The 7319-nt window shown below is 39.8% G+C and overlaps 1 protein-coding gene across 1 annotated transcript in view; it reads left to right on the top strand.

Moving 5' to 3' along the window:
* Nucleotides 1-1184: 1184 nt before the first annotated feature.
* Nucleotides 1185-7319, top strand: part of LOC143019692 (uncharacterized) — a 20211-nt gene continuing 14076 nt past the window's right edge. Inside the window, exon 1 of the mRNA XM_076175651.1 lies at nucleotides 1185-1342. The gene's annotated coding sequence lies outside the window, so the exon portion shown is untranslated. The remainder of the gene's footprint in view (nucleotides 1343-7319) is intronic.

The following is a 7319-nucleotide window of genomic DNA, read 5'->3' as shown; positions in this document are numbered from 1 at the left end:
ATGAGAGATAACCAGTTATTTGAATAGATTTTCTCCTGCTATTAACAAAAAAGTAAAACTATAGGTAAAGATAACTTAATTATTCTTACGGTTGTTTACAATACTTAAATAGACAAGAAATAATATAATGCCATGCACATCACCACGCAACGCCTCCATAGAAGAGTTACTCCAATGAATGTTTTCCAGTTACCCTACAGAAACAGAAACAGAAACATGGGTTGTCAGTATGTTCCATGTCAGGGTGGGATGTTTGGAAAAAAATAATAATAGTAATATACCTGTGATATTAAGCCAGCTGCTATACTTGATCCCTGTCGGGATATGAAAGCTCTTGTTCATGCAGTGTCCAAAGTATAGGTATTAATTGACATTAATTATGTTAAAATGTAAATTGTTATGTTAAAAGGTAAACTGGCCTTACGCACATGAAAATAAATCGGCCCTACACAGAACTCTCAGTGTTATTATTACGGGAAACAATATTTTAAATAAATTGGTTCTGCATAAAAATCCCAATATTGTTACGTATTATGGAATATGATGTTATAGTAAATTGGCCCTACACAGAACTCCCAGTATCATTACGGATTACGGGAAACAATATTTCAAGTAAATCGGCTCTGCATAAAACTCCCAGCCTTATTACGGATTACGGAATATGATGTCATAATAAATTGGCCCTACACAGAACTCCCGCCATTAGAGCGGATTACGGAAAAAGCTATTTAAACAAATCGGCTTAATATCAAAGAGCCGTCATTGATCCAGATAACTTTTACCGATGTGAGGAATTAATTGGTCCGACATAAGGCTACCTTCTTGCCAAACTTCCGAACTAAGTCCATAGTTTGCCATTGGCCCGTAATGCCCATGTTTGCTGGGGTGGATGAGATGTCCATCCATCCATGGAACCCGATCGACTTACGAGATGAATTACAAGGCAAGCGAAACTACAAATGTGATAACCTTTAAAGGTCCCAAGATGATTACGTATTCATCAAGGTCTGACAGAAGCGTTACCAAGTGCGTAACTGTAACCATTCTATCTCGTTCTTGTAAGAAAATTATTACACAACACTTCAGCAAGTCTTGTGCAACTCTTGCGTTTTTTTTTTTTTTTTTTAATCTGTGATACTTCAAGCAGTAAAATTATTTTGGAATGCTGTAATTTGTTACTGGTCGTACGAGATAGCAACGTGCGGATGGGATGGTAAGGCGATGTGACGTAGGCAAGGCTGCCTGCTTGGCTGTGTTATACGTTGTTCTCAGCTCGAGACAAGTGGAGGCAGCGAGTAGCAGCCACCAGTTGATGATTGCCTGAACTGCTCAGTCGACTCAGGTAAGGATAGAACCCATTGCATTTCATATATTGTATTTATTAAAATATTTCGAGCAGCGAATAATGCGTACACGATCATTTTGGTTGCTAGTTTCCGTACAATGTATGGTTGTACGCAGCGACAAGTGAGTTTTGGTGTGTAAGAAAGAATGTCTAGTGACTTATATCTAAATATCTCAGCGATGTCGTGGGCTTCAAAAATTCGTGTATAACTATGTTAATACTAAATGAAGAAGAGTTTCAATGTATGTCATCGACTAAATTCCTTCTCGCCATATCCCGGTAACTAGTACCCTGGCATCTTGTCATGTCGCCTCACCAGGCGAAAGTAGAACGCTGGTCGTCGTTTGCAGCAGATGAACGAGATCGTTTGGCCGTTTGGTCGGTTCATATCAACAATAACAGTGAGAGGATATATCGAGATGGTTTTAGAATCAGTGCTATTGTATTCGATTAAGTTATTTGCGCTTGTTTTTCGACTGATGACGTTTTGTTTGGTGTCACTTCTCCAGTTGTACTAATCGAGAGAAATTAAATTAGGGAACCATCTACCTACAGAACAATGAGTAATATGGCCGTCGGTCAGATAAGATCTTATCACAGTACTGATAAACACGGAGGGTACTTAGTTACCTATCAACTGGATATGCACATATATAATTTAGATTTGTTGCAAGGATGTACACCTAGAATTATGCTTTAAACTTACTTGGACTATAGTCCTTCCTTAATCCAGTTGAGAGTATGGCAGAGAGACGAATAGATAGCTTGATGGCAGCAGAAATAAAGGAAAAATTACCAAAACAGTACGGAATGGGCCAGGTGAAACAATATTATATCTCAGGGAAGAGGGTGCCAGTAATATCGAAGGAATTGACACCTTGTTGAGTGCTTTAGTTCCTTGTATAACAATGCTATTCAAATACACCAGGTGGATGTAGGTGCTGGAATGGGTGTGAGTGCTCGTAAGACTTTATCAACAAATTGGCTGATATTCCACAATATACGGTGTATATATATATTTTCCACCGAGCTCCAACTCAGCCAAGGTTGAGTTGATCTCCCTAGTGGAATAAAACCGAGTGGCGTTTGATACTAAACCTATGAAACTTTAACCACAGAGAAATTTCCTTTAGCCGAATAAGATTGCCTGGCGATAGTTAGAACAAGTAGTTTAGAGCGATCACATCGAGTGAAAGTAACTGCCAACGCTAATTAAACGTATCAGTTTATGAACCAATACTTCTCGTTTACCTAAGTTTCAAGAGTAAAGATTGCAACTATCTAACGAGTTTTTTAAGTTCGCTTGCACTAAGTAATGTTTTTTTTTTTTTTTTTTTTTTTTTTTATCTGGTTTAATAGCCTGCCCAAGCCAAGGTTATCTTTTATGGTTTGGTTCAAACATAAATGTCGTTTTCCTGCCAGGAGTAGTATTTTGTTTGGTTGTGCTTAATTGGTCTTTGCATACGGTTCGTATCGAGAATAATAAGAAAGAGCGGAGGAGATGAGATAATTAGGATTTTAACTAGTATGTACCTCTCTGGGTCAATTTTCTCCCTGGCTGGTATTTCAAAGATGAGTAGGGGTGTAAATTTACCTCAAGGAAAATATAAATGAGTAGCAACTGGTCAATAGAAAAAAAAATATTGTGTTATTTGCCTCGTGAAGCTTGTAAATTTTCTGTTTTTGGTTACTTACTAAAGAAATGACCTTTTATTTCACTTTCTGTTCATGCGTTGTGCTATCAAGCAATTCCATTTGGAGTTTTGTCGACATTTTTTTCTTGAAAACACGAAGGGGGTGGGAAATCCTGACGTTTGGGCTGACTGGTTGAATTAAGGAGAGGAAAAATGAAAGAAAAGTCAGGAACCATTGGAGCGTCAGCTAGAATCATCTCCCCTGTTGCCCATCTTCAAGACCCTTCGACACCCTCATCTCCATCTGGAGGTGCAGTCCCGAGAGGCTGACACTTGGTCTCCAGACCGAACACAAGATCTTTATCAACTTTTCTCACTACAAGCTGGTGAGATAGCAATAGATAGTCCTACTCTAATACCACACAAAGTATAGTTCAATGTGTCTCTCCATGAGGAGGGCTGGAGACCGGTATTTGTTCTTGTGGGCCTGTGGGTTTCCAGTAATTTAACTACGAAGAGGAAAAAGAAGAATAAGAGTAAGAAGAAGAAGGAGAAGAAGAAGAAGAAGAAGAAGAAGAAGAAGAAGAACGCGAAGAAGAAGAAGAAGAAGAAGAAGAACGCGAAGAAGAAGAAGAAGAAGAAGAAGAAGAACGCGAAGAAGAAGAAGAAGAAGAAGAACGCGAAGAAGAAGAAGAAGAAGAAGAAGAAGAAGAAGAAGAAGAAGAAGAAGAAGAAGAAGAAGAAGAAGAAGAAGAAGAAGAAGAAGAAGAAGAAGAAGAAGAACGCGAAGAAAAAGAAGAAGAACGGGAAGAAGAAGGAGAAGAAGAAGAGGAAGAAGAAGAAGAAGAAGAAGAAGAAGAAGAAGAAGAAGAAGAAGAAGAAGAAGAAGAAGAAGAAGAAGAAGAAGAAGAAGAAAATGAATCCTGAACTTTGAGTTATGGAAGGTTTTCCTCAGCAAAATGAAAACATATGGTTCTTTGAATAAAGAAAAAAAAAACATTTAATAAACTAATCGATTGATGATAGATAAATTGGTAAATAGATAAACAAACAGATGAATAGATAAGTAAATGAATCAAGTTTGATGAAAGAAAGCTTGTGTATTTGGTCGTCGCTGTATCCTACTTGATTTGCAAATCGATCTGCGGACAGGGATGAAGACGTCCTTGGGACAAATAAGACCCTTCACTCTCCTCCTCCTCCTTCTCCTGGTGCATCCCAAGTAGGGCTGGAGGGGGGGGGGGTCGGGGGAGTGCATAGTGGCGGACAAGGGCATGATGTAAGTACATGTGCACGACTGAGGACTGTGAACAGGAACTCAGGATGTTGTTACCACAGCTGCTGCTGCTGTTACTGTTACTACTACTACTACTACTACTACTACTACTACTACTACTACTACTACTACTACTACTACTACTACTACTACTACTACTACTACTACTACTATTCCTACTACTACTACTACTACTACTACTAATAATAATAATAATAATACTTACACTACTACTACTACTACTACTACTACTACTACTACTACTACTACTACTACTACTACTACTACTACTACTACTACTACTACTACTACTACTACTTTTTTTTTTAAAATAAAGTAAAAACAAATTTCAATACGACCTTCATCCTCGTGGAACTGTGTGGTAGAAGCAGCAGGATCTGTCTCCCACAGACACAGTTCATTGGCCCCTCTCGCGCCAATGACTGTGGTCGACGACCCTTTTATTTATCTATTTATTATTTTAATAATGCCTAATACAAAAGTTCATTTATCCTACTGTCAACCACCGTCTGCTCAAAATCTAGGTTTTGTATATGTGCTGATTTGGGTGGTGGGGACCTGGTACCTCTCAGGCATAGGAGGGCTGATCTTAGGAGTGAGAATGGCAATCTACATCTCATCCATGAAACAATGCTGCTTTTTGGTTATTGTTTCTTTTCAGCCATCACCTCTGCCAGCCGAGCGTAGAATGCCCTTGCTCTAGGACCCATCCCACCTGAAGTCGTAAAGATTTTAGGAGTGAATGAGCCCTGGTCTACATTCTGTATACGCTCTTCGTACATCCTGATCTTCTCATACTCGTTCCGGGAGTGGGATGCCTCAATAGTTAGGTTGTTGTAACAGGGGGCCATCGGATCAAATATTCGCATGTCAAAGAAAGCCAATTGTCCCTGTGTCCAGAAACCACTTGCGCTGACATCCACTCTTGCCTCATCTGATGTGTTGGACGTGCGGTATCTGAAGTTCTTCTCTCCTAGTGGGAGTAATGTTGCTTTGATAGTCACATCCTTGCACACCTCCTGAAGCATTTGGGCAGTGAGATCTTTTACCTCATCATGTCGCATGCAAATGAATCCACCCTGCTTGCATATCATCGCATGGTCTGGAGTAAATTGTACACCACAGGAACATCTGTTAGGCAGCCCTTCCAATAGCCATCCATACCTCAGGGCAATGGCATCCGTGAATTCTCTTTTGTTTAAGGTGAATCCCTTTGCCCTGATTGGTAGTGCTGTCAACCAATTGGACGCCCCAACTTCCTCCGCCATTGTTATCTTTCTTTTTATACAATTCGATAGGCGAGCTAGAAGTGCTTAAAGTTCCTCCTTCTGCCTCTCCTCCCTTCCCTTTGAAATTTTTCTTCTAATTTCTCTGATTTCCTCTATGTTAGTCTCCTTCCGTTAATCTTGTGACACAATGTTGTTTGTCGGAAAGGTTTAGCGGGTTAGAGATGCCTAGCCCTCCCATTCTAGGTGGAAGTTCTTTACAAAGTTGGCTAGAAGCCTAACTTCCGCCACCCATTCATTAAATTTCTTTTCAACATATTGCTTTTTAAAGGATTCTGAGCCGATCACTGCACCGAGATGTCTTTCCCCCTCTTTTGTTACCTTCATTTCACTGTTCTCAAATAGGATTTTGGCATTGTCAAAGTACTCTGGCTTTACTATGAGGACAAACTTCTTTGCATTCGGAATGTAACCCAAGCCCGGCCAACACCAGATCCTACCACATTTTTAAGTCAGCTATTTTTCCTGCCCCCGTGAGATCATGTGCATATGTAAGGACAGGAATTTTGAAGGGATATTGTTTTTGGAATTTCGTTTTATTTATCTATTTATTTATTTGGGTGTTGACTTGAGAGACTGGGTAGTATGGACGTCGTGACGGATTTATTCAACCAAGAAGCAAAGTAGAAAATAGAGCCTTAATAGATCATGAATTTATTTTGTTCTGTGTCTACCCATCAAGATGTGTTTGCAAAGAGCCTTACTATAATCATTGAAGAAAAACATACAATATGAGGTAGCTACTTATATTCTTTTACTACCCCACTTGGGCATAGGCCTTTTCGCTACCTAGAACCAACCCCGAACGACCTGAGGAAAGGAGACGGAGTCAGACGTGAATAACAAGGAGCAGTTTCCATTTATGGTCAGATATATCCATATAGACGATTGGGTGGTGGCAGCGTATACCTTGATTTCTTATTTCCCAAATCGTCCTTATGTGGGTATCTCTGATCACTCCCATTGGAGGTGCTCTTGGTTAAACACTAATCAATCGACGGCACCACACATATGCTACCTGTTTGACCCTGTTGTTCTCATATTGTATCTTCTGCTGCAGGTGCATAAGACCGAGCGCGTACTACTACTACTACTACTACCACTCCCACTACTACTACTACTACTACTACTACTACTACTTTTTTTTTTTTTTTTTTTTTATATACGACCTCCATCCTAGTGGAACTGTGTGGTAGAAGCAGCAGGGTCTGTCTTCCACAGACACAGTTCATTGGCCCCTCTCCCGCCAATGACTGTGATCGACGATCCTTTTATTTATCAATTTATTTACTACTACTACTACTACTACTACTACTACTACTACTACTACTACTACTACTACTACTACTACTACTACCACTACTACCACTACTACTACTACTACTTCTACTACCCCCACTACTACTACTACTACTACTACTACTACTACTACTACTACTACTACTACTACTACTACTACTACTACTACTACTACTACTACTACTACTACTACTACTACTACTTCTATTTTTAACGACCTCCATGCTCGTGGAACTGTGTGATGAAAGCAATTAGGATCTGTCTCCCACAGATACAGTTCATTGGCCCCTCTCTAGACAATGACTGTGGTCGACTACCCTTTTATATACTTTAATGAATCCTAATACAGAGGTTCATTTGTCCTAGTATTTACTACAGTCTGCTCAAAATCGAGGTTTTGTACATGCGCTGATTTGGGCGTCCCCGATTGTGCCACCGGCGTACCTACTTACGAAAGT

The sequence above is a fragment of the Oratosquilla oratoria genome, chromosome 37 (genome assembly GCF_046742065.1).
Source record: "Oratosquilla oratoria isolate Oo_2021 chromosome 37, ASM4674206v1, whole genome shotgun sequence".
NCBI classification, from domain to species: Eukaryota; Metazoa; Arthropoda; class Malacostraca; order Stomatopoda; family Squillidae; genus Oratosquilla; species Oratosquilla oratoria.
Note: the sequence above shows the minus strand (reverse complement) of the source record. Positions and strands in the feature narration are given on the sequence as shown.